General features: G+C 39.3%; 1 pseudogene; it reads left to right on the top strand.

Annotated features, from left to right (window-relative positions):
* LOC101431039 (eukaryotic translation initiation factor 2A pseudogene) overlaps positions 1-20,440 on the top strand; it is a 46,807-nt pseudogene extending 26,367 nt beyond the window's left edge.
* Positions 20,441-26,819: the final 6,379 nt, after the last annotated feature.

The following is a 26,819-nucleotide window of genomic DNA, read 5'->3' as shown; positions in this document are numbered from 1 at the left end:
GACAAGAGGGTGCACAGCTGTCCACACCAGAGGCTGCTGGGTGTTTAAGCTTTCACCCACACACACAGAAGAGACTTGCTGCATTCAGAGGCTTATCAAATCCCACAATTATAACTTCACCACCCACTTAGACTCTTTCAAAACAGGGCCGAGGGAAGTGGAGCTTATGGAGAATTTAGATAATTCAGTCCACCCATGAATGTAAATATCCCAACAGATTGATCCCACCAGGGAACTCAGAACCACCTTTGTGGCCATCTCTGGGGTCTGTGGGTCATGAAGACTCTAACTACTCCGTGACTCTCCTGACTTTATTTTCCTTTGTTTCAGCTGCTGTCCATTCTGGCAGGGCTGAACAGAGGGCGTTCATGGCAAGTGCAAGCTCAGCTATCACTCCCCAACCCGGAGAGGTGGGAGCAGGGAGGGTCTCACCATTTCTCCTTAGCTTTTTCTGATAGGATACCTTTGAGACCACATGGTATGAGAAAGTGTCCTGGGATGCTCATGAGCTCCCCTCTGGGAATACCCTCTCCTCCTTCTCACAGCAGGAAATCCTCAGAAGTTTTGTCTTAAAGGAGTAATTTCTGCTCTGTAGGAAGCTCCCTTCTGTGAATTGATTTTCCTGAATAAATCCTAGGTGGGTTGTTTGTGGCAAAGGATAAAAATCAAATTGCAGGCAGATTCCTCTCCAGGAACCTGGGGTCTGGCAGATCTGGGAAGTCTAGGCCAAAAATGAGCTCTTAGCACTGAAAGCACTTTCCAAGGGGAAGCACCTTTTCTGAAATGAGAGAAGACAGAGTAGGAAGGTCATGTCAGGGGAGACCAGCTCCCAGTCCTCAGGGGCCCTGAGAAGGAATGGCCAGAACATTCTTAGCCAATTCAGGCTCCACGAGCCCATTGGATTCAATACTCATCCAATTCCTTTGCATCTGGAGGGTTACACTCCAGGCTGGGCTTCCAAGAGCAACATATCACAGGCATCTACTCTTTTGTTCTCAGTCCCTCCTGTGCTACCACCACCCCATTTCCAGAAGCCAGATGTCAGCTTATCCACACTACCTTTGTTTTTTATATTTTTGACATTTTTAAAAAATTTATTGAAGTATACCCCTCATACATAAACATACATAAGCAATATGTATACAGTAATAGTTGTGAACTTACAAAACAAACATACATAACACCATGCAAGGCTCTTATACCTCACCCCACCACCAATACCTTGCATAGTTGTGAAAACTTTTTAACTAATGATGAAAGAGCACCCTCAAAATATTACTACTAACCAAAGTATCTTACATTTGGGGTATTTTTTTCCCCAACCCACCCTGTTATTATTTTTATATCATTTATACATGAACATACATAATAAGTGTATAGTAAAAGTTGTGAACTTACAAAGCAAACATGCATAATATCATACACGGGTCCCATACATCAACCCACCACCAATACCTTCCATTATTGTGAGACAGTTGTTATGAATTATGAAAGAATATCATCAAAATCTTACTACTAACTATAGTTCATATCTTACTTTTGGTGTATTTTCCCCCAACCCACCTGTATTAGTCAGGGTTCTCTAGGGAAACAGAATCAACAAGGGATATCTGTCAATAGTAAGAGATTTATCAGAGTCTTTCATGCAGCTGTGGGGATGCACAAGTCCAGGTTCCACAGACAGGCTGCAACCGGGAGCTCCAATCAAAGTCCAATGAATGTTCTTGACAAGTTCTGGGAGATGCTGGCTGTCCAAAGACAAGCTGGGAAATTCTCTCTCAATGTTGGAAACACTTCCCCTTTTAAGGCATTCAATTGATTGGGTTAGGTGTCACTCATTGCTGATGGCATTCTCCCTGACTGATGTAATTATAACCAGCTATCTATGATTTACCACTGCAGTAAAGTCAGTGGTGACTAAAGTCCATAAATGCCCTCGTATTACAGTTAGCCCAGTGCTTACTTGACCAAACAACAAGGCACAATTACCTGGCCAAGTTGATGCAATAGCCTAACCATCACACCACCCTATTATTTTTTAAAATATGTTTTTATTAGAGAAGTTGGGCACTTACAAAACAATCATGTACACGTATGGAATTCCCATACAACACCCTTCTATCAACACACCACACCGTGGTGGAACATTTGTTACAGATTATGAGATAATGTCATCAGACAATTACCACTAACTATGGCCCATAGCATATATTTGGCACACTTTGTCCATACTCCCACATTATAAGGCAGGGTGATATTTAAACCAAGTCAAAGGATGGATATCCATCCTGGTTTTAAAGACCTGCAGGATGCATGCTCCTGGGTTTCCTCCTTCCCCAATCAAACCATGCAGTTATTCCTGGGGTCTGAAAACTCTGTGGGCAAATGAAATCAATGGGCAGGAGAATACCGTTCTAACCTCCATAACTCCTAGTTTTCTTGAAGTCAGAGAGTGGGTTTCCCCACTCTCCCCACTTTACCACCCCCCCCCCCAACCCTCTTGCCTTTCCATCTAGGCTCAGTTTTTCCAGTCTCTTAATCAAGACTTTCCCTCATTTCTCTAAATCACTCTTAAAAGCTGTCTTTTTGTACTAAATAAAAGGCAAGCTGGAACATTCCCTGGACCAGAAGGCTCTGGCTTTGTATGACCTGCAGTTTTTCAAGATTGAAAAAATAATAATAATAAACTAAAACCCTTCTTTGAGAAATGAGGCAGAGGCTTTAAAGCAACTCCCCGGGCAGTGGAGTTTCTCTCCACGGGCTTGATATCTTGGCTCTGCTTTAGACATTTCGCATACTGAGAAAAGGTCTGAAATGTTAATGCCACAGGACCCTGCCACAGTTTACAGAAAGCACCTTGCCTTCAAAAGCTTCTGTGTTCATCAGAGGTGATTAAAACCAGGTCCCCGCCGAAGGCGTTCTTTCACAGTTCTGAACAAGTAAGGAAAAGCAGAGATGATTATCTGGCCAACTCGGCAGAGATTTGCTCCTTTCTATAAAAATATACATGCTGACAAAACAACAGCTGTAGATTTACAATTTGTCTGATTTGATCACCTTTCAGCACAGGCAAACCTGGCTTGCATATTCCATTAGAAGGGCTGCCATGGGGATTATCCATGGAAGGGGAGGCCCAACCTGGGACCCGGGACCAGAGATCAAGCTCAGATGTCAATTTGAATTCAAACCTTCATGACCCAACTTGAATGTCCCAGGCCCTGAGGCAGAAGAGACCCCTTATTCTCTGTGCTCACCCAACCACACTTTGGCAGTACGTAGTGGAGTCTGTTGTAATGTACGCAACAGTCTGTCACACCCTATATACCATGATTTCCTGAATCACCAAGGGCTTCTCCCTGGAAAACAAGGGTGGCTGCTCTTTCTCTTAAAGAGATACGAATGGGAAGAATCAGTGTCTTCGTTTCTTTCCAGAAGTAGCAGGACTCATACAGGCTATGACAAGCCAATCCCAAATCAATCCAAAGAGCTTCTTCCTTCATGGGTAGGCTCAATCCAAGAAGTCCCATCCTCATGGAGATAGAAGATGCCCAGAAGGCTAGAAGATGAGAAAATCCTCATGACCAGTTCCGTCGGCCATCTAACAGCACCCACCCTCTTCTCAGGAGAGCCCTCTGGAAAAGATATAATCCAATTTATTCAAAATAAAAGGCATGCATATTAAAGCAACCATGAGAGGTCCTTTTCAATCTATGAAATTAGCAAAGTCTTGTTTTAAATAATAAGCAATTTTGAAAAGATCAAAGACTGATGAGTACTCTCTTATACTATTGTTCAGGGAGGGTGGAGGAGTACAATGGTACACACTTTCAAAAGCAGAATATATTCAAAAATAAAAGTCAGAGATATAAACAAAGATGCCTGCCTTTATATGTTCATTGAAACTTTATTTTAAAAAATACACAATCAAAAGTGCAGCAAGTATTGTGATGTTGTAATATATGCTAAGCTATGCAGCAGTAACAAATATCGGTGGTTCAATACAGCAAAGGTTTGATTCTCACTTAAAGTCTGGCTTAGGTGGGGCTTCTCCAGGCAGCTGTCCCCCAAGCAGTCACCTGGGATCCAGCTGCTTCCCACCTCCACAGTTGCTAAGGAAGGGAAAGATGAGCCTGGAGACCTGTTACACAATGGAAGTGGTATTCACTTCTTCTGCCTGATCCCACAGTTAAAAACTCAGCCCGTTGGTCCCAATCAAACTATGGGAAACAAAGAACTCCCACTGGCCCTGATGAAAGTATGGGAAACATAGACTGTCTGAGTGCCCAGGAGCAGAAACAGGATGGTGAAAGCATATACAGTCTCTTCCACAAATGGTTGAGTAAAAGTATTGCACATTCCAATGAGAGAGGATCATGTAGCCATTAAAATTATGCTCTCAAAGGGTGTTTAATGACATAGGAAAATGTTCACAATGTAAGATGTTAAACAAAATAGGGAGGTCAAGTTAAGTAATGCAGACAGCATGTTATCCCAGTAACATATAAGCATGTGTGTCAGTGTGTGTGTATACACTAACTTAACATCAGCAGGTTAACTGAATTATTACTATGTTGGAAGTGAATTTTGTTTTCTTCTTCAGTCTTTTTCAACTCTAACCCCCACTCCCAGTTCTCATCAATGGTGATATAACACTCTCAGAATAAAAAGTAGCAAAAGTTATTTTTATATACACATAATAACAGTAAGGGAGCCACAAAGCAACTAAATCATAAATATATTTTTACCAATTCTCCCCTCTCCTTGAGCAACCTCTAATCCCTCTTCTATCTCTGTGAATTTTCTATTTATAGTCATTTCTTCTACGTTATAATACACAACTTTTGGCCTTATGTTCCTTGCTTATTTCACTAAGCATAATGTTTTCAAGATTCTTCCATGTAGCAACGTATCATAACTTCATTCATTTTTATGGCCAGATAATACTCCATTATGTGTGTATGTACCATATTTTGTTTATTCCTTCATTTGTTGATAGACACTTGGGTTATTTCTACCTTTGGGTTATTGTGAATAATGTTGTTTTAAACACTGGTATCTCTTTGAGATGCTGTTTTCTCTCTCTTTGGGTATATACCTAGAGGTAGAATTTCCAGTCCATATGGCCATAAGGTAATTCTATATTTGAATTTTGAGGAGCCCCCATATCACTTTCTACAGTGGTTTGCCATTTGACCTTCCCACCAACCACATTTTTGCCAATTCTTACTTCAGATTCTTACTTCAATGTACCCACCAAGCCCCTTGAGAATCACTGCTGAAGTGAACCCTTATTACTGATTAGAATATGTATATTAGGAAGGAAGAAAAAAAAATTAGAATGAACTGATGGCATGGTATACTGGCCTGGTTGGAAGATGTGGGCTATTTTCCCTATTTTCATGAATATGATGAATTATGAAATAGGATACTTCACTTAGTGGAACCTTTTTTTCCTCCAGGATTACTGAGGATATAAAAGTCTGTTTCCCAATTGTGTGCTGAAGGTATGAAGTGGTAAAAGCATTAGTCACATGCTTTAGGGACAAGCTGGATTAAAATCAGACCAAGCAGACTTCTTCATCACAGGACTTACTCCATCTCTTAACACTAAAGTCTCCTAGGTCTCCAAGAAATCTACGGCATTTTCCAAGCTTAATTAACCAAATAACACTGTACGGAAACATGCTATGGAGCTAGATCTCTGTTGAGCACTATGGAAAAATGTCTCTTCCTGAGATATTTTTGTAAAAGTTATGTGTAATGATAATATATTGGCCTTTGCAAGGTTGTTTTTTTTATTTTATTTTTCCATTATTCAAGAGTGGTTTTCCTAAAAATAAGTTCAAGGGTACTTTGCAGACATAGAAGGTCCTACGGCAGGGCCATGAGCTTGTGCCAAGTTCACCCCATGACAGCCTTGGCACATCTGAAGGACTAGCTGAGAAGACTGTTGGGGACCACCTTCCTGAGGACCAAGGGTCCTCTTGGGATGGACTTTGTCCTGAGGAAAAGGGAGTGGAGATGTACAGGCTTGAATGACATTGAAGACATTATGATAAATGTCACTGGGATCATCTTCCAGTTCACAGAATCCTCCTATGTACTGAGACAAAGACTTACATTAAGGCCATGTCCTGGGTGAATGGAACAAGTCATTGGGAGCATGAGGCTTGAACACCATTGATTCCAGCTATTTAACATCATGGGGCACAGCACTGTGATGTAGTGTCAACCTTTTCTGGACTCCAGTTCAGAGTCTTCTTCAGGCATATGTGGCAAGACTTGGGCAATGGATGAGAGCATCAGCATAGGGCTAAGGAGAGACAGGAAAGGGCAGACCCTACAAAGAAGCCCAGAAAAAATAGAAGCCATACCCAGGGTCTCCCAGAACTGCAGGGGAGAAGATGAGATGACTGGAGCTTCTGCAGAGTGGAAAGAGGAAGTGCCTTGAGCATAAGGTTTTCAGACCCTTTTCATCACTCACTCTCAACCCTGCTGGTGTGCTTTTGAAGCATAAGTGACAGTCAGGGTCCTTAACATTAAGTACATTTATAAGAGCTTGTGGAAGTGTCTAGTCCACCATCTGTAATGCAAAATCTACACAATTAAATGATATTAGGGACCAGGGAGGCAATATACTGCATGAGGCAGGTAGGGGTAACAATAAGGGGTAGTGGGGACTGTGGCAATTGGAGGACACATGTCCCACTCTGAAAGAAGTAGAATCTGTTCATTCTCACAGCTTTTTGGCCCCATTGTTGTCAATGTTTGTTCCCCCAAAACCCTACTAATCCAAGTTTTTAAAAGAAAACATATCTGTGACTAATAACACCCTGAATTTCATGTTTCCAGCCTGAGCTTCCATTTGCACAACAAAAAAAAATGTTTCGAGTCAACTTTTACTCCTCTATTTCATACTCTACATACAACCCAACAGTACAGCTTCCCATCTCTGTTTTCAAAATATGTCCAGAACCTAACCACTTGTTATACACTTCCTGCTCAGGGGTTCATTGGATTCACTCCCTCACCTCCTTCAGCACTTTTCTCAAATGCCACATTCTCAGTGAGGACTTCTCTGAACAAACTTTCCCTTCTACCTTCCCTAGCTCTCCTTCTCTCTCTTCCCTGGCTTACTTTTCTCCATAAAACTTACCACCACCAGGGCTGCATTATATTTTCCTTATTTATATCTTTATCTCATGCCTCCCGAAATGAGAATGCAAGGCTTCATGAGAAAAGGAGTTTTGTCTGTTTTGGTCACTGTTATGATTCCAGTCCCTGGCAGTGTCAAGAGGCTAAAAAATATTTGTGGTAGGAAAGGACAGAGGAGAACAAACGAACAAATATCCAGTGAAGATGTGCTGACTCACTAAATGAGAAACCATGCAATGATTTAAAGGACAGAAGTTCTGGTCAGGGGAAAAGCAGACTTCAAGACTGAGCTCAGAGAGGATTGGGTAGAAGGAAATGGGACTTTTCTTGGTGTCAAATTGCCTTTTTCATCCCTCCACATGAGTATCCTCTGTCACAGTACTGGGATCAGGAGGCAGCACCCAAAGGCAAGTTTACCCCGGGTGATTCTGGCCAGTCGCACCCAGTGTGGCTTGAGGTTTTCCACCTGTGAAACAAGACCACCGGCCTTTCTCAAGCTCCTTTGAGATCAGATACTGTAAGATATTAAGATTCCAAAAATCTTCATGGACAGAATTTATTTGTATGAATGAGATATTTCTATTTGAAATGTGGACTACTTGGAGATTAAGAAAATATCCTGCATTGAAGATACACTTTGGTAACACTTCTTATGTATTATAAAACAGGAAAATCCTCACCATATTGAATAAGCATGACAGATTCATGGGTCCCTTATACATGTTGAGATACATTTCCATGTAATTTCCTAGTTAACCTACGGTTGTTAATAACAAAATCTGGAAAGGGGAAACTGAGGCATGCAAAGTTAGAGTAAGACATTCAGAGTCAGATGGGGTGCACACACAAGGTTAATTTTCAACCTCCTGTGTTCTGACCTAATTTGAGAGAACATTTTGCCTTGTACGTAGTGAGGACCCCATCCAAATAAAAAGCCACAACTCTTTGTTTTTCTTCACCAACTGTGGCTAAAATATAAAGGGCCTTTAAAAAACTAGAGTAATGACAGACAAGGACCAGGTGGAGATGATTAACTCAATGTTCTATCAGCCCAGGTGGCTCCAGGCCCAGTCATTCCATCTCCATCCAACACAACCATTAAGATGGATAAGGAAGGCCTGTCCCCACAAGACAGACACTTGAGATTCTAGGTCACGCCCTGCTGTCACCTTTTAAAATGAACCAGCTTGAGGCCAGAAGTCCCTCTTTGAAATTATTTTCCCTAGCCAAAGTGAACTCCCCAGGCTCCACTGGGGCTATGCCAGTGGGATCATTTAATATGGAACAGAATCATGATGATAGTGTAAGGTTTAAATGCAGCAACTGCCTTAACTTACACAGATTCTCCCAGAGAAGGCAGCTGCATCCAGATGTCCCTAAAGCCAATATAGCCGACCTCCTCTGTTGCTTCCCTCTACAACTTGGCTTTCTAAGGTCCATTCAGAGAGGGATAACCATGTGGACAAAAGACCTGCTTCAAAGAACTGACTGAGGCAGGTGACCCATAGTTTCTGTGTTCTAGGTGAAAACTTCCCCAGGATTTCAAAGTGTTAATGCAGGATCAGTGGAGCACAGGGCTTAATAACTAGGGACCATTTAAGATAAGAAGCCACTCCAAGTACAATAGAGATGCACAATAGAATATCCATGATAAAGGAAGCAGGGCATATATAAGAAAAATTAAAATTTGCATGATCAGATCAGCAAGCAAAGGAAAGAAAAAAAAATACAATGGAATTTAACAAAATGGAAAAATTAATTGTTCTCTGTCAATATTTGAAATAAAAGTGAATGGGCTGAATTTCCTTATCCAAACATGTAGACTTTCAAGTAGGGCAAAAATAAAATTGAGTAATAGACTGTTTAGAAGCAACACATTAAAAAAAACAAAATGACTTTCCTCCAGAAACTAAATATAGAACTGCCCTATATCTGGCAATCCCTCTACTAAGAATATATTCAGAAGAACTGAAAACAGGGATGTAAATGGACATTTGTCCACCAATGTTCATAGTGACATTGTTAACAATTGCTAAAAGATGTAAGCTTTGGACCATAAGATGATTAAACAAATTTTTTAAAATTTTAAATGACAAAAGACTTCTATTTCCAGAAAGATGAAGTAGATTTACTTTTTTCCTATTCCTCCCACTGAGTACAGCTAAAATTCCTGAGTATTGTATGAAACAAGCATAAGAAGACACACACAAAAAAAAAAAGTAAGAAGAAAGCAGACAAGCTTTCTTGGCCAGATTCAGCACTGGAGTAGCCAAAAATCAGGAGATGCCACTGGTACAGGCAAAACAAACAAACAAAAAAGACAAAAAACAAAAAAAAACACACAAGAAAAGTCTTCTCTCTCTAGACAAGTGACCAGGAAAGGGGTAGCCTAGCAAGATAGAAAAACTTTAGGCAATAACTATTGTATTCCAGTCAAATACCACAGAAATCCTGTAAACTCGCCATCAAAGATAGAGTGGAGAGCCTGCATTCTCACCAGACTGCAACAAGGCTCCTTCAGCACCTCCACCAAGTTGGTGGCAGAGAAGAACAAGAAAGGAGCTGAAACTTATATCTTTGCCAAGAGGTAATGAGCTTCTCCTACATCAGTTGAGACAACCTCAAGAGCCTGTACTTCCATGCTAACCACTGGTAACAAGGCACCCTTCTTACTCCTCACTGGCATGGTGTCAAAAGAGACCTGCTAAATCAGAAGATTTGAATAAGATCTAGAATCTCACAGCATTATACCTAAAATGTTAAGACTTCAATTTTTAAAAGTCACTTTTCAAACCAGGGACCAGGAGGGATTTTAACTGAACAAGAAAAGATAATCAACACATATTAACATAAAGATGACACAGATGTTGGAATTATCAGACAAGGATTTTAAAGCAGTCATTATAAAAGTGCTTCAACAGAAATTATATCATTGATGTGGAGACAGTGACCACTGGAGGTGCTGAAGTCAGGGAGAGGGACAAAGAGGTATTTTTATGTAATCTAAGTATCTTTTAAAAATAAATTTAAAAATATGTATTTTTTAAAAGTGCTTCAATAGGCAACTGTAAAGATGTTCAAATCAAATGTATAATTAGGAAGTCTCAGCCAAGAAATAAAAAGAAAGCCAAATGAAATTTTAGAACTGAAAAATACAATAACCAAAATAAAATATACAATATATGGGTTCACAGCAGAATGAAGAGGAAAGAATCTATAAATTTGAGGATAGAAAAATAGAAATCACCCAGTCTGAAAGAATAAAAAATAGATTTGAATGTATGAACAGAAATTCATGCAAAAGATCTAACATTCAATTAGAAGTCCTACTGGAGTCCAAGAAGGAGAGGTGAAAGGGCATAAGAATTGAAAGTATTCAAAGAATAATTCAAGTAATTCAAACAATACAACTAAATCCATGCCAAGACACATAGTATCAAACTTCTGAAAAATAAAGACAATGAAAATGTCTTGAAAGCACCAAATGTCTTGATAAACAACAACTTACCTTTTGAGAAGAAAGCAAATTGAGTAACAGTGGATTTCTCTTTAGAAACCATGGTTGCTAGAAGTGACACAGCATTTCAAGTGCCAAAAGAGTAAAGCTGTCCACCCAGAATTCTATATTCAGTAATACTATACTTCAGGAATGAAGAAGAAACCAAGACATTCATAGGCAAGGGAAACCAAAAAATTGGTCATCTGCAGACCTACCCTAAAAAAAATGGCTAAAGGAAGTTCACAAAACAGAAAAGGAAATTATAAAAGAAGGAATATTATAATGTCAGAAAAGAAGAAATAACAAGGGAAAGATTAAAACCATAGGTACATATAATAGACTTTCCTTTTCTTCTTGGGTGTTCCAAAATTTTCTTGATTGTTAATGCAAAAGTTATAGCAATTTCTAAAGCTGGTCTCAAAGTATGTAGAGGAAATATTTAAGAAAATTATAGTAAAAGTGGGAAAGAATAAGAGAAAGTAAAGGGAGGTAAACTATCTACATTTTTCTCAAACTGTTAAAATGTCAATATTAGTCAACTGTCATAAATTAGGTATATATAATTTAAGACCTAAGGAACTACTGAAGAAGCTAAATAAACTTATATAAGAAAAATACCACAGCCAACCAAATGGGATTTTTAAAAATGCTTAAATAACTCATGGGAGGGCAAGACAAAGAAAAGATAGAAACAATAACAAAGAAAATAATTTTAAAAATTTAAATTAAAATGTCAAGCTTAGACCTTGACATATTAATAATGGAATTAATGTAAATGGTCAACCTTTTGTCAAAACCTATAAAATTGTACAGTGCAAAGTGTAAATCATGATGTAAACTATAACCACAGTTAGTAGCAATGATTCAATGTGTTCATCAATTGGAACAAATGTACCTCATTAATGAAAGGTGTTGCTAGTGGGAAGAGTGTGATAGGGCAGGGGGTGGGGATGTGGGAATCCCCTATATTTTTGATGTAACATTTATGTATCTAAACCTTCTTTAATTAAAAAAAGAAAAAAATTTTAATAAAATAAAAAATATATAAATTGTCTAAATACGTAAATTAAAAGACAGATACTGGCATTGTGGATTACAAAAATGAAACAGAAAACATGACACAACTGTATACCATATAAATAAAACTCACTTTATATACAATGACATAGGTAAGTTTAAAGTAAAAAGAAGGGATGCCAGTTTTATTCAATGTTTGAAAATCAATCCATATAATCCAACATATTTAACTCTTGATACATGTCACAACTTGGATGGCTTTCAAGCATATTGTGCTGAGTGTAAGAAAAACAACCTTAAAAGGTTATCCATTGCATTACTCCATTCATTTAACAATCTTGAAATGACAAAATAATAGAAATGGAAGACAGATCAGTGCCTGCCAGGAGTTAGATACTGTGGGACAGAGGGGAGTGAGCATGACTTCAAAGGGGTATCATGAGAAAGGTCATTATGGTGATGGACTAGTTCTGCTTTGTCATTGCTTTGGTGGCTACACCACATATGTGATAAAATGACACTGACATATACATCATATCAATGTCAATTTCCCACTCTGATATTGTGTAATACTGTAATTACATATGATGCAACCATTGTGGAAAACTTAGTGAAGGATACAAGAAAACTCTCCGTACTATTTTTGCAAGTTCCTGTGAGTTCATAATTATTTCAGAATAAAATGTTAACAAAATGCCAAAGATGAGTTGAAAGTGAAGTTCTGGGCAAATATATAGTAAATTAAAACACACAAAAAAACACATAATCACTCAATATTAAAACTGGAAAAAAAATGGAATTCAAGGGTAAAATTTTTAAATTGAGACATTTAATATAATAATACTAAAAAGAAGATATGATTCATAAAAAAATATATAATAGTCTTTCCAACTATACATAAATTAGACATCAAAAGGATTATGTAGTTTTATTATATACACAAACTATATATGTAATAGTCATAGGCTTGTTTACACCAAGCATCCTTAATAATCATAGACTTGTTTACACTAAGGAATGTAAGAGTAAAATAAATAAAATATCCTAAAAATACTTTTAAAACCTTGATAAGCATCCCATTCATATTAGAATATTGTAATGCATCTGTCACAATTTAACAGATCAGGTAAAAAAGATTTTAATACACCATCAGTGAGCTTTATTTCATTAAAACACAGAAAGATGTCCCCTTCAGCCCTAGAAAATATTTTTTTCTTATCTTATTCAATGAAACATTTGCAAAACTAACCAGGCAATCAGTTGATCACAAAGAAAATTACAATGAATTTCCAGAAATAGGGGTGGCACAAATACTAGCTATAATCATTACTCAATAAAAGCAAATAAATGTATCTGAAAGATGATTAAAATACCTACTTAAAAATTCAAAAATAGTCTCTAAACTATTCCCTGGATCAAAAACAAAATTACATTTAGAATAAAAATTCACCTATCATTCAATGAAAAGGAGTCCATTTCACCTTAAAATCTTTGGTCCACAACTAAAATTTATTCAATGACAATGTTTGACTTTGAATGTTTTAAAAGGAATGCTAAAAACAACTGAACTAGCACAAAATTGTGTATATATATATATATATATATATATATATATATATGGAAAGATCTAACAGGACACAAAGAAACCTCAATTATCTCTGAGGAGGAAGCTGGGATTGGGACTAAGAGTTGAGGAGGAATTTGGTTAATCTGTCATGTTTGAAGTTTTTCCATGAGGGTGTACTCATTCATTTAACAAATACATACTGAGAACCCACTATGTATACTGCATACATCCATTATTCACAAAATAAATGCATAGTCTTTCTTTACTTTTTATTTTTTAGGAGGTACTGGGAATGAACCCAGACCTTGTGCATGGAAAGCAGGTGCTCAACAACTTGAGCTACATTAATAGGAATTAATCAATATATACCTAGATAACTTACTAAGGAAAATACAAAATAAAATAATAACCAAAACCAGACACAAAAAGTGGAAAAAATACACAAACAAAGCCGTGGGTAAGATTAAAATAATCATAAAAGGATATCACATACATGCCAAATCAACCACAGGCAAGTTGAACGTGCTGACAATGGGACCTGGGATGTTTTCTTTGCTACCTGTCCACGTTCGCAGGCTGTCCTTGGTGCCCGAAACCCGCAAACCCCAGGGGCCAACCACTGGCTTGAGAAGATAACTGCGGTGCTATAGAGCTGTTGAATGTCAATAATTACACTCAGTTTTGAGTCCCAGATCCATCACTTAACCATTTTGCTGCCTTTGATGAGTCACTCAGACTCTCTTAGCTGCAATTTGCTTTTCTTTAAAATTAGCATAAGAATGAAAACACTTCAAAGAGCAGCTATGAAGATGCACTGTGACCATTGATAAAAAATCATATATATTTATACACACATGTATACGTATATGTATATTTTCCTATATGGATATATGTGATAGAGAGACCTGTATATGTGTATATATCCTTGTGTGTATATGCATATATACACTCACACATTTGCATGAAAATTTGTCTCTAAAACACAAATGCCAAGTGAGGATTACTCCCTTCTTATCAGAGGAGAGAGCCAGAAGAGCTGTCTTCTGGTTCTCTGTGGCCTCTGGACAGTGGTGCTCAGTTTCCCTCGGGCTCTGGGGAGTGCTGACTATGGTGTCCCTACAGATATTTAGGGAAGGGTAAAGCTCTAGAACAGGAGCATACTCTCTTGCTGGGACCTCAGCTTTACACTGAGAACTTGTCCCTGAGAAATGACGCATTTTATTTTCCCACAGCAGGGCTGTGTCAAAGGCATTCAGGCTGCACTTTTTTAAATACCTCGAAGACAGGCTGGGGTCGCAGCCAAGGCAGACAAACAGCTGGCCGGGTTCCAGTCTCCCCAGGGGCATTCTTCAAACCTCTGAGTCCTCAGAGCCTGGCAAGTCCATGGCTCAGAACCAGGCAGGAACACCTGCCTTCCCACCATCCTGCACTGCTACCAGGGTCAGGGTGAAAGATGTTAGGAACATGGTGGTGATAATCAGGTGCCTTTTAACTTAAGAGGAAATCCAGCATATTTCTCCAGGTCCCTCAGAAGTGGGAAACCCTCAAGAGGCCTCATAGACATAGTGAATATATTGCTTAAAAATTGGGGGCCAATCAATTGTGTATCCTCAAACCATGTTCAATGTGGTGCAAATGCCCCACAAAGAATCGGTTGCTTCTTTTGGGAGACCACAGTCTACCAAGCAAGCAGACTGCTGCAGAAACAGAAATAGAACCAGCCTACAGGTAAATAGAGAGTATGACCTGCACTGGCAGGGGAGTGGGGATAAGTTGCCTGGAGCATGATTTCAGAGGTGGCAAATCTGGGCCACATCTCTGCATGGCTGGATCACCAGAACCACCAGGGCAGTCAGAATCAGCCAGTTCCCTCAGGAATCAGGAATCATGCCACCACATGGGATCAGGAATAAGATAAGGTCTGTTTAAGAGCCTGAAGGCATTCTTAAAGCAAGATGGGTAGACAGAAGAGCTTGCCAAAGATGCAGAACTTTGAAACAGCATAATGCAATTGAAGAATCTTAAGGGTGTTGGTAGCAGAAAGAGCAGAAGATGTAAGTGGGAATGTCCATTCAATAAATATTTCTAGAGTACCATGAGGCACCAGGACTCTGCAGAATGGCAGGAGACCAGGAGAGAGGGACAGACAGGTGCCAGAAGGGGCAGGGCTCTGTAGGACCAGTGTGATGTTTTCCTGGAGTGTTAGGGGTCTTCTGGAGACTACATGTCCCTGGTCCCAAGATAACCTGTGTACCTGAGCCAAAACCTGCAGCATCTCTGAGAGGCAGGCAAGCATCCTGGTCCCACTTCACAGGGAGGGAGAAGCAGCCATACAGATAAAGCGCTTAGCCAGAAGGAAGGATTCAGACAAGCTCCCCACGTCAGTAAAACCTGATTTTTAAATAAAGTTATCAGATCAGAAATCCAAACAGTGAGCCACTTAAGAGTGAGGAGATGCATAAAATAAGAAAGAGCTGCACTCGGTGCTTTTCAGATGGGTGAGAGTTATGGCAATTGTGCTTTTAGTCCCTGGGAAGGGTTATAAATAACCAAGCAAAAAGCATTTTCCCATCTGTTCTTTCAAACAGACACACACATACACACACACTTTAACTGAGTCTTGTATTTTTCAGAAGGCTCCAAAAATCTAAAATAAATGAGTTACTGAGATGGAGATAATGAATATGCCAAGTTTTTACCAGCAGTGAGTTACACCAAAGAAACTTAAGCCATAAGCATGTGAAATAGCTCAGAACACAAACCAGGACCCTGAATCTCAGCTGGAAGAGAGCGGATTCCCCTAAGAGCCAGGTGCCAAGGAGTGCAGGCAGATGAGGGAAGAAGGTCCCCACGGAGGGGCCTTGATCCACTAATCAGACAGAGCACTTCACAGCAGGATTATTTGTATTGGCCCTTCTTGTCTATGCAAATGCTTCTCTGTGTGCAGGGTCTGGTTGCTCAGCAGTGGAAAAAGGGGACTTTGGAAAACTGGGGGAGCTTCTGTGTTTCCCACTCAGGCTGGTCCTTGAGCCCTGAGGCATGGGAATTGAGAGCCAGAGGGACCCATCTATTTTATAGTCAGTCTTAAGACAGTCTTGAGTGAAGTGACCTCCACCAGAAGCTGAGGAAGGCCAAGTTTCTTTCAGCTCCCTGGAAGAAAAGACAAAAGGCAAGTCCTGTTGGCCATCCATGGTCATCCCTGCCTCATCTTTGGACCATTTCCATTGCTTCTTGTGCCATCCTGGTTGACCATTTGACAAGTTTTAAACTGCTTCTCACCCCTGAACCTTGGCCTGAGCCTGCTGTGTGCTTCCTATGTGCCGGTACCTTCTCAACCTCCTGTCCATGTCACCCAGGCTCTCCATGGCTCCCCAACCCTGACTTCCAGACCCTCCTTCAAGCTTTCCTGCAGAACAAGCTCATGTAACAGGGACACAGCTATACATTTTCTTCTCCAGGGGAAGAAAATGGGCAGGTAAAGAAGATAAGAGAGTGAGGGAGACCAGAGGATCAGAGGTTCACTTTCAGTTCAGCCCAAGCCATAAAAAATGAAAATCAGCAGCAAAACTTTTCATTCAGGGTCCCCCATACACAGAATTCTCTTTCTCAGTGAAAAAGTCAAACTAGGAGATATTTCAAGATGCCACCGTTATTTTCTCTTCTGCCTACATGAGATTCACTCTTGTTCTAAAAAAGAGCAAAGAAAACCCAGGTTATAAACAAAACTGTCACATAGACATTGTTGGGGACTGAATCATGTCCCCCACAAAAGATATTTTCAAGTCTTAATCCACATTCCTGTGGGTGTGAACCATTTACCAATATGACCTTTGAAGATGGTATTAGTTAAGGGGTGCCCAGACTGAACGAGGGTGGGCCTTAATCCAATATGGCTGAAGTCCTTATAAGCAAAGGGAATTGGACAAAATAGAAGAAGCCATAAGTCTCAGAAGCCAAAGGAGTAGGAATAAGGACAGAGAAAGCACCATGTGATAGAGGATTGCCAGAATGCTACAGATTCTGGGGGAAAGCAAGTCTCACCAAGTCCTTAATATTGGATGTTTAGCCACCGAAACTATGAGACAATAAATTCCTCTTGTTTAAGCCAATGAGTTTGTGGAACGTAAGAGTGAGGAGATACATAAAATAAGAAAGCAGTTCTTATGAACCAAGATGGACATGAACCAGAAGGAAAGATAAAAACTAAGTGTCCTTATGTCTAAGTGCTGTTATGCCATGCTTGGAAGGCATCTGCAATAGGATTAGGAACAACAGGATTTTACACTTATTGATTCATTCATCTACTTATTCTCCATTCAACAATTTACTTAGCACATTGGGAACAAAGAGTTAGGGAAGGGACCACAATTATTTCATTTCACGTATATATTGAGAACCCACTATGTGACAGGGCTGTGCCAGGGATAAGTGGCAGTAAGATCAGAAAACTCCCTTCCCTCATGGAGTCAACATTCTGCTGGAGAAGGCTAGACAATGGACAGGTTAATACATAACCAAGCAAGAGAATGACTGAGGGGGAAATAACAGGGCAATGAGGTAGATGTTAATTGCGAGAGTCTACATTGGAAAGGATGATGTTTTCACTAAAATCTGAAGGCCAAGAAGGAAGTGCTCACATAAAGAACCAGGGTGAACATTTCGAGCCTGAGAAACAGTGCAAAGCACAGAGTGGGGCTGTGGTGTGTTCAAGACAATGAAGGGAGGCTGGTTAGGGAAATGAGCAAGGGGAGAAGAGGCTCAGCATGATAGTAGAAAGAAAAGGGGTGGCAGATACGTGCATGTATTATAGGAGGGATAGGAAGAAGTCTAGGACTTTAAACACTCTGCTGTCATATTATGAGCAGATTGGAATATTGCAAGCAGAGAGCAGTTTGAAGGCCATTGAGGAGAAGGGGGCAGAAGGTAGTGCTTTTATGAGGCAGGTGGCAGTCAAAGTAGAAACCTATAGAGGACTGTGGGGTATACCTAGGTCTAATGGTGGATTCTTTGTGGTAAGGCCATGAAAGAAAGGACTAGAGCCAGACCCTTAGATTTTTGGATTAAGCAAATAATGGATGGTGGTTATACTTCTTGAGATGATGAAAGCAGGGGAAGAATCAAGTGAGAAGGTGGGTATTACAAGATGAACTGTGTGCCCCCCAAAAAAATGTGGAAGTTCTAACCCCAGTACTCAGAATGTGATCTTATTTGGAAATAGGATCATTTTTTATGGAATTAGTTAAGTTAAAATGAGTCATTTTGGAATAAGTGGGCCCATGATCCAATATGATGAGTGTCCTTACAAAAACAGGAGAACTGAATGCAGACCGACAGAGAGAAGTGTCAGATTTCAGAGGGAGCAGATGTGTAGTCTCCATAACTATAAGACAATCAATTTCTGTTGTTGTACGTCATCGTATTTGTCGTGCTTTGTTAAGGCAGTCCCAGGAAACTAAGACAGTGGGGAAGGAAGTTGGCAGTCCCTTCTCTGAAGAAGCTAGCTGTTTGGAGGTAATTAAAGGTATGAAAGGTAAACCAAAGGTGAAAGATGCCCTCGATGGGTTAGTGGGAATGCAATGTGAGTGCTCTGGAGGGAGGGTTGCTCAGTGCATTTTCTTCCCCCCATCTGGTTCATTTGGACTTCATTAAAGACCAGGTGATACTTTCTGCAGCCATCCATCAACAGAGCAGTAACAGAGAACAGCAGATGGAGCACCAAAATCTCCTGCCATCTAGACACTTATCATTTGATTATTATAATGGACAAAGAGAATTTAGAAGAGCAAAGTATGTACTTCTTGAGAAATTATGTATTTCCCCTTAGTTTTCAGTTGTAAGTGAAGGACCCATGTACTGACCTCTTCCAAGTTAGTCAAATAACAGGCCCAGCAGCAGTAGAATGATTTACAATTTTAAAGGACACTAAAAGTGACTGACAGTTCTCCAGGGCAAGATGGGGCTATTCCTGCCACTCCTAGCAGAATAGGATACAGAGTAAGAGGTGGGGATGTGTCCAAGATTCCATGGTCATTATATGAGCCCATCCAAGAATAGAATGGTTCTGTTTGGTGAATGGACCACAATATTTTACTTGCTAGGTTAAATTGGCACCCCAGCTTCGTTGGACTTCATGCAGTTTTAGTCAAAGACTAGTTCTCAAGGGCAGGTGAGTCCTGTAACTAGGGAATGAAAAAGCTACTGTAGGACTGGAATAGCTAGTACAGATATTGACAAAACAGGAACTCCCTCTATGGGGAGCAAAAACTGCTACATTGCAACAAATGGAATAAAGTGCTGCAGTCCATTCAATTACCAAACCATAGCCCCAATTATGATGGAATTTAGAATTCCATTACTGACAAAGTGATTGTTTTCAGCTTGACACATAACCCCGTGCTTGACTGGTGCTCTCTTGGAGCCCACTCTGCCCTTGTGGACATATATCAGCATGAGCTGGATTTGGAAATCTGAAAGGACACATGCAAGTGTGAGATATTAAAAACCATAAACTTATTTGCAAACCGGCGGCCTCTGTGTCTACATAATTTTTTGGTGTCCAGAGCACATTTTAACAGTCATGTGTGTCCCCCGGTTACATGTTAGTAATGGGTACATGTTTTAGCATTATATCAGCTCTCTCCCACACATGTATGATATGTCATCAAATACAAAACTATGACAAGTTTCTTGGAAGCCAATTTAGGACTGGATATTTCTAGCCAAAGCAATAACTTCCCAAGCAGTTCCAAATGAAGTACCAGTGAGGAACCTAAATTTGCAGCAGTTTATAGATTCCCAGCTTTAAGAAATAAACCAGTCACCAATTCCAAGCTGCATGAGGAGAAATCATCCCAGAATATGAAATAACAACCAGGAAATGACAAGCCATTATCAAAAGCAGCCCTTAAAAATCAAAGGAAATATGAGGCTAAGAAAGCTGCAAAGCAGAAGCAAGAAGTGACAAGAACCAAGAGTTGGCACCTACCCAGTCCAACAAAGCACATCATGAAATACTGTCTCTCTCTTAACATCTGGAGACCTTGAGATAGGGGGGCGAAAAAAAAAAAACTAAGGAAGAAACTGAAGGCAATTGAATCTTGAAAGAATGAGCATTAACTGGAACACAGCTAGAAAAACAATCAGTTGGAGAAAAATTAAAAAGATACTGCCTTTCTCTGGAAGATTTGGAATTGGGTATCTAAATATTCACAGAAAGCAATGCACACACATCTGAGTTAAATCCAGGGGAGTACACTGAATATCATGTACCCACACTTTATGCTCATCGATCATTCCAGCTATTTATCCAAGATTTTGCATATGTATAAAATTATGTCCATTCAATTTTTACTACCTTTCAATACATGGTATAGAAAAGAACACCTTAATTTCTTAACTAAGCTTGGTCAATTGAAAAACAAACATCATTGTTATTCAGTAGGGGACAGTATTTATCACATAAATGCATAAAGTCATTTTAAATTTTAAAACAGGCAGGTAACACATCAGGTTGACTTAAAAGAAGTCAGTACAAAGCAAACAACGTGGACAAATGTTTGCGTAACTTTTGAATAAACATTTGTTTATTTTTCTTCAGTTTGAGTTAACTCACAAACTAAAATTTAGTATAATCTCAAGAAGGTAATTTTATGCAAAACAGAATTGCTTTAAAATATACTTCCTTAAGATAAGTCTTTAAAGTTTTCTTTGTTGTGTCTTTAACAAAGACGCAGGCCTTACTCTAGTCAGTGAGTGAGTGTACTTGAGGACCGCCTAGAGAGACTGAATATGTACTGAGGTGTCCTTATTTCTCCTCGCACAAGGAATTTAGGCAATCTCTTTGTGGTTTCAACTGGTTACAGATAGAGTTGAACCACAGAATTCTGGTGTCCTGAGATGCTCATTTATTTATGCATGTGAGAATTTATTTGGTGTATTCTAAAAGCTAAATTTTGTCTACATATCATCAGGATCTAATGAAAACTCCCAAATGGATTCTGTCTGGGAGGAATTAACAATATACGTGATGTTTCCAGCAGATAACTGAATTTTAAAGAATTAAGAAAATTAATGTACTAGACTTTGAAGAAGACAGTTTTAAGTGGCAAGAAAGAGACCCAGGTTAGAGAAATTAGAACCCTCATACACTGCTGGTGGAAATTTAGAATGGTGCAGCTACGATGGAAACAGTTTGACAGTTCCTCAAAAAATTAATCCTAGAACTACCCTACAACCTGGCAATTCTACTCCTAGATATATACCTAAAAGAACTGAAAACAGGGGCTCAAGCAGAAATGTATTCAGTGTTCATAACAGCATTATTCACAATAGCCAAAAAAGGTAAACAGCCCAAGAGTCCATCAAAAGATGAATGGATAAATAGAACTGTGGAATAGACATACAGTGGAATCTTAGCCATAAAAAATGAGTGAAGTTCTGCTACATGTGACAACATGGATGAACCTTGAAGACCTCATGTTAAGTGAAAAAGCCAGACCAAAAAGGAAAAACATTCCACTTTGTGAAATACCTAGAATAAGCAAATTTGAAGAGACAGAAAGTAGATTAGAGGCTGCAGGAGCTGTAGAAAAGGGGAACGGGGTATTAATGCTTGATCAGTATAGAGTTTATATTTGGACTTTTGAAAAAGTTTTGGTAATGGATGGTGGCAATGGTAAAACAACATTGTGAATGTAATTAATACCACTGAACTCAACAGTCAAAAATGTTTAAAACAGCAAGTTTTATGTTAGAAGTTGCCATAATACAATTAAAATAAAAAGAAAAGAAAGAGAGACATCCCAAGAAGTGGCTTTGAGAGACCACAGTAAGAAGTTTTCATCAGCTGTTGATCCTGATGCCACTTTGGAGAGTGTACCTCTCAAGTCCTGCCTGAGCAGTGCTTTTTGTAATGCAAACACCTGTCGCATATTATGTCTAAAGTTTGTGACAAGGGGAATGAAGGTTTTCTTTGTTCACGTTTTTATCTTGAATACAGAGTGGAGTTGCTTACTCCATTTCACACTTTATGAAGCTGACTTTAGGTGCTTTCATGAGCCACGCTTTACCTCATTCTGGAGAACTATGCTACTTCCCTCAAATTTTCATCCTCAGACTTTCCAGCATGGAAGGCAGACTGACTCAGCGAGCATATTCCTGTTTCTATGCCTCTAAATGCTACAGTGATGGTAACCAGGAATAAGGCAAATCAGTGTGCTGATATCACAGGACACCATCCAACCCAGTGGTCTTTAGGAACTAAATGGTCACTTAGGACGAGAGCTGCTTCCTGAGGTAGGAATTGCTCATGAATGGAAAAAGTCATTCTCGAATAAAAAGCAATAAGGGCATCAAATATAGGCTATGAAGGCAACAAAGAAAAAGAATAGAAAGGGTTTAATTTTCCTCCTAGCAAATCTCTTTCCTTAGAATAATCCAGCCAACCAATAAAGCCCCTGGTACAGCTTCACAGAAACCAATGTAAACACACTTCTGATGAGACAGCAAGCATTGCTCCACAAAGAAAGTGAAAGGGTGGCTTCCGTTTGAATGGAAGCAGACCTTCAGGCTAATCCTGGAGACAGTCTTGGAATTCCTCTTTATACTGCTGCATTTCCTTAATTCCTTGGCTCAGAGAAACTGTAGGCAAAGCCTTTACTTCCCTCAGCTCCTGGAAGGCCATCTGAAGTCTGCTTCCTCTCAATCCAGCAGCCAGTCCTTTCTCTGGGAGAACCTGATTGAAGAGTGAGACCAAGAGATTTATACTCAGGGCTGAAATCAGGCTTAAATGATGCAGCAGAGAATTAGAAGGCTCAAAATCAAGCTGGATTCTCCTTGTACAGAAAAAATCTTTCTGTCTTTGCTTATGTTCCACTCCAGTCAATCCACTATAGTCATTCAAACTGCCTGATTCCTCGCAGCAATCCAAGACTGCTCTGTGGGGTTTTGTGAACTAGGTAACATACTTGTCATTCTCACTTTCCTGGAATTGACCTCATAGAATTACAGGACTCATTGGAATCTGTTATGAATCTATTCTGTAATAAGAATCTCTTATTTGGTTTACATTGTTATACAGTGTTCTACGTCCTTTCACATTTATTCATTCAAATTGGTTTACTGAGGCCCCAGAAAACCCTCTTCTTAAAGCTAATCAATTCCTGTGCATGGAAAACTATTGTAGATGGGATGTTTTGATTAGGTTCAGTTAAGGTCCTTCCTTTTGATTAGATCACTTCAGTAGGGCATGACCCAGGGTAGGTCTTAATCCTCTTACTGGAGTCCTTTATAAATGGAGGAATAAAAGGCTGCAGACTCAAAAAAGAGCTGCAGAGACAGAGAGAAGCCTCCAGAAATTGACAAACCCAGGGGACAGAAAAGTCACAGACAAGGCCTAGAGGAAAGGGGAGAGACAAGCAGATGCCACCATGTGACTAACCACACATAGCTGCAGCTCGGGAAGAAAGGATCTCCTGGTGATGCTTTGATTTGAAGATTTTCATTGCCTCAGAACTGTAGGCTTTTAACCAAATAAATTCTCATTGTAAAAGCCAACCCATTTCTGGTATATTTCCCCCAGTAGCATTTAGCAAACTAAAACACTGAGAGAAACCCATGTGCAAGCACCATGTTAGACAGTGTGATCTGATGATATACAAAACAGTTGTGGTCCTGCCCCAAGGGACCTGACAGTTTAGTGGGGAGAAAGACAAGAAAAAAATCACTGAATTTCTGATGACAAAATGATTATACACGGTGATAAGTGCTATAAAGAAAACAAGGGAAGGAGATGTAGCTCGGTGTTTGAGTACCTGCTTCCCATATACAAGGTCCTTGGTTCAATCCCCTGTACTTTCTAAAATAAAATAAAATAAAAATTTTAAAAAAAAGAAAACAAAAAGGACATAATAAGAGCCAGTCTTCCAATAAGACTATTTCAGGCAGGGTAGCACCATATACCGAAGTCCTGGTGCAGAAAAGAGCTAGAGAAAGAGCTTGGTAAGCTGAAGGAACCAAAAGAACACCATGTGGCTCGGCCACCTTGGGTAAAGTTTCACTGTGCTGAAGTAGGAGGGGAAGCCACGGCTGGAAAACTCGGGGCCTTTTAGTCAGGTAAGAAAGAGGATTCTGAAAGCCACTGTGGTCAGTTGAATTGTGTACCACAACAAACACATGTTCTTAATCATAATTCACATCTGTGTTGGTGTGAACCCAACTAGGATAGGCCTTAATCTGGATTACAGGAGGCCCTCTAAAGAGAACCCAGAAGTTACAGAAGTCACAAAGGTGAGTGCATCTCCTTGTAATGGAGGCAGAGATGCAAGCCAAGGGACCCCAAGAATTGTGGTGTGTGAGCACCAGAATGCTACAAATTTCAAGGAGAAAGCCAGCCCTGTCAATTCCTTGATTTTGGACTTCTAACTTTGCAAACCTTGAGCCAATAAATTTCTGCTGTTTAATCCAACCCATTGTGTGGTATTTGTCATAACAGCCTGGCAAACTAAGACAGCTACTAAAATGCGTTATAGGGAAGTGAATTATCTGTAAAATAAATATTAACGCAGTTACTCTCGGAGAATAGATGGCAGTGGGTAGGAGTAGGTAAAGGGGCACTGTAAAATGGCTATTGCAAGAGCCCAGGGGAAAAATGATTGTAGCTTGGACAAATGTCACAGCCAGGAGGTGAATGCATTTATAGATGGATAAGGTAGGTAGAACTGCAGAGTTACTGATGAAGGAGAGAGGAGAAGGAATGGAAGGAGCCGTGGTTACTCACAATTTCTGGCCTTAGCCAATGGTAGATTCAATGACATCTTCTCAGATAGGGAAGAGAGATTGCATCATTTGTTACTGTTCGACAAACATCAGTGACATACAAGTATAATCACTTAGCTCCTGCAAACCGTTGGAATTCAGCGGACTGAGCCTGAGCTCAACAGGGCAGCTCTGCCCATTGTAGCTGTGTTCACGTTCACATCCATCACTTGGCCAGGGGTCAGCAGACTAAGGCAAGCCTTGTCTGGGGAAGTTCAGTTCTTCTCCATGTGCCTCAACCCTGACTGATGATGAGTACTACCATTCCAAATTCCGTGGACAAAGCAACTCACAAGATAAATTTGAGATAAATAAATGATGATTAGAAAGAAAGAAGGAAAAAAAGAAGGAAGGAAGGAAGGAAGGAAGGAAGGAAGGAAGGAAGGAAGGAAGGAAGGAAGGAAGGAAGGAAGGAAGGAAGGAAGGAAGGAAGGAAGGAAGGAAGGAAAAAGAAAAAGACATATTTACAACTCAAGAAAAAGTAATAACTATGTATGGTGGAATTTGAAGAAGTATAATATAAAATAACAAGGGTAAAAGGGTCAGAGTAGGTGAAATTAAGATGTTGTAAGGTATGTATGCTGGAGTATTGTAGCATATTGTACTGTGGTAAGTAAATATGTGTATTTTAAACTTTAAAGTAACCACACACAAAGAGAGATAGAGCTATAGCTAAAATATCGATAGAGGAGATCAACTGGATTATATAAAGAAATACTTGATTCACCCGAAAAAAGGCAGGAAAGGAGAAACCAAAGAACGAAGAGATGAGAGCAGATGGGACAAACAGAAAACAAATACCATGTGGTTGACTTAAACAAAATCAGGTTAATAGTTATATGAAAGTCAAATCAACACAATATGCAGATTAAAAGGCAGAGACTGACTGGGTAAAGAAAACAACCATATAGTATTTACAGGAAACAGAAAGACAATGATAGATGGAAAATAAAAGAAAAAAGTAACTATGTAAATCAAAGTGCTGTGGTTGACCAATTTGAGATCATTGATACTTACAGAACACTCCACAAAATAAGAGAAAGATACATATGTGCATGTATGAAATACCACAGTAGACCGTATGATGGCCCTATAAAGCAAGTGTCAATAAATTTCAAAGAAATAAAATCATGAAATATGTATTCTCTGAATACAGAAATAACTTAGAAGTTAATAACAAAATGACATCCAGAAAATCCAAATATTTTTGGAAAATAACAATTGCACATAACCCAAGCATCAAAGAAGAAATCACAAGTCAAATCAAGAAATTATGAAATAAATAAAAATTAAACCACAAGATATCAAAATTTGTGGACTGCACTAGTGCACTAAATTGATAGAATATTTATAGTCACAAAAGTTTATGGTAGAAAAAATATAGATCTAAAGTCAATAAACTAAGATTATATCATAAGAAGCTAGAAAAAGAAGAACAAAGTAAACCCAAAGTAGAAGGAAGGAAATAGTAAGAATTAGAAAAGATATAAATAAAATGGAAACTTTAGAGAGAAAATCAGTAAGGTGAAAATTTGGTTCTTTACAAAGTTTAATAAAATCGGAACTGATAAAGATAAAGGAATGTAAACACAAACTACTAAAATCAGGAAAGAAATATCCTACAGATGCTAGCCCTCAGTATACCATCAGCATCCTTTGGACACAGTTTTAATTTTCTGAGTTTCTTTATAAGCAGTTCTAACTAATTTTACGAATTGATATTTCATGACATTTATTCTTTCTTAGAAGTCTTTCAGAAAATTAAAA

The sequence above is a fragment of the Dasypus novemcinctus genome, chromosome 6 (genome assembly GCF_030445035.2).
Source record: "Dasypus novemcinctus isolate mDasNov1 chromosome 6, mDasNov1.1.hap2, whole genome shotgun sequence".
NCBI lineage: Eukaryota > Metazoa > Chordata > Mammalia > Cingulata > Dasypodidae > Dasypus > Dasypus novemcinctus.
Note: the sequence above shows the minus strand (reverse complement) of the source record. Positions and strands in the feature narration are given on the sequence as shown.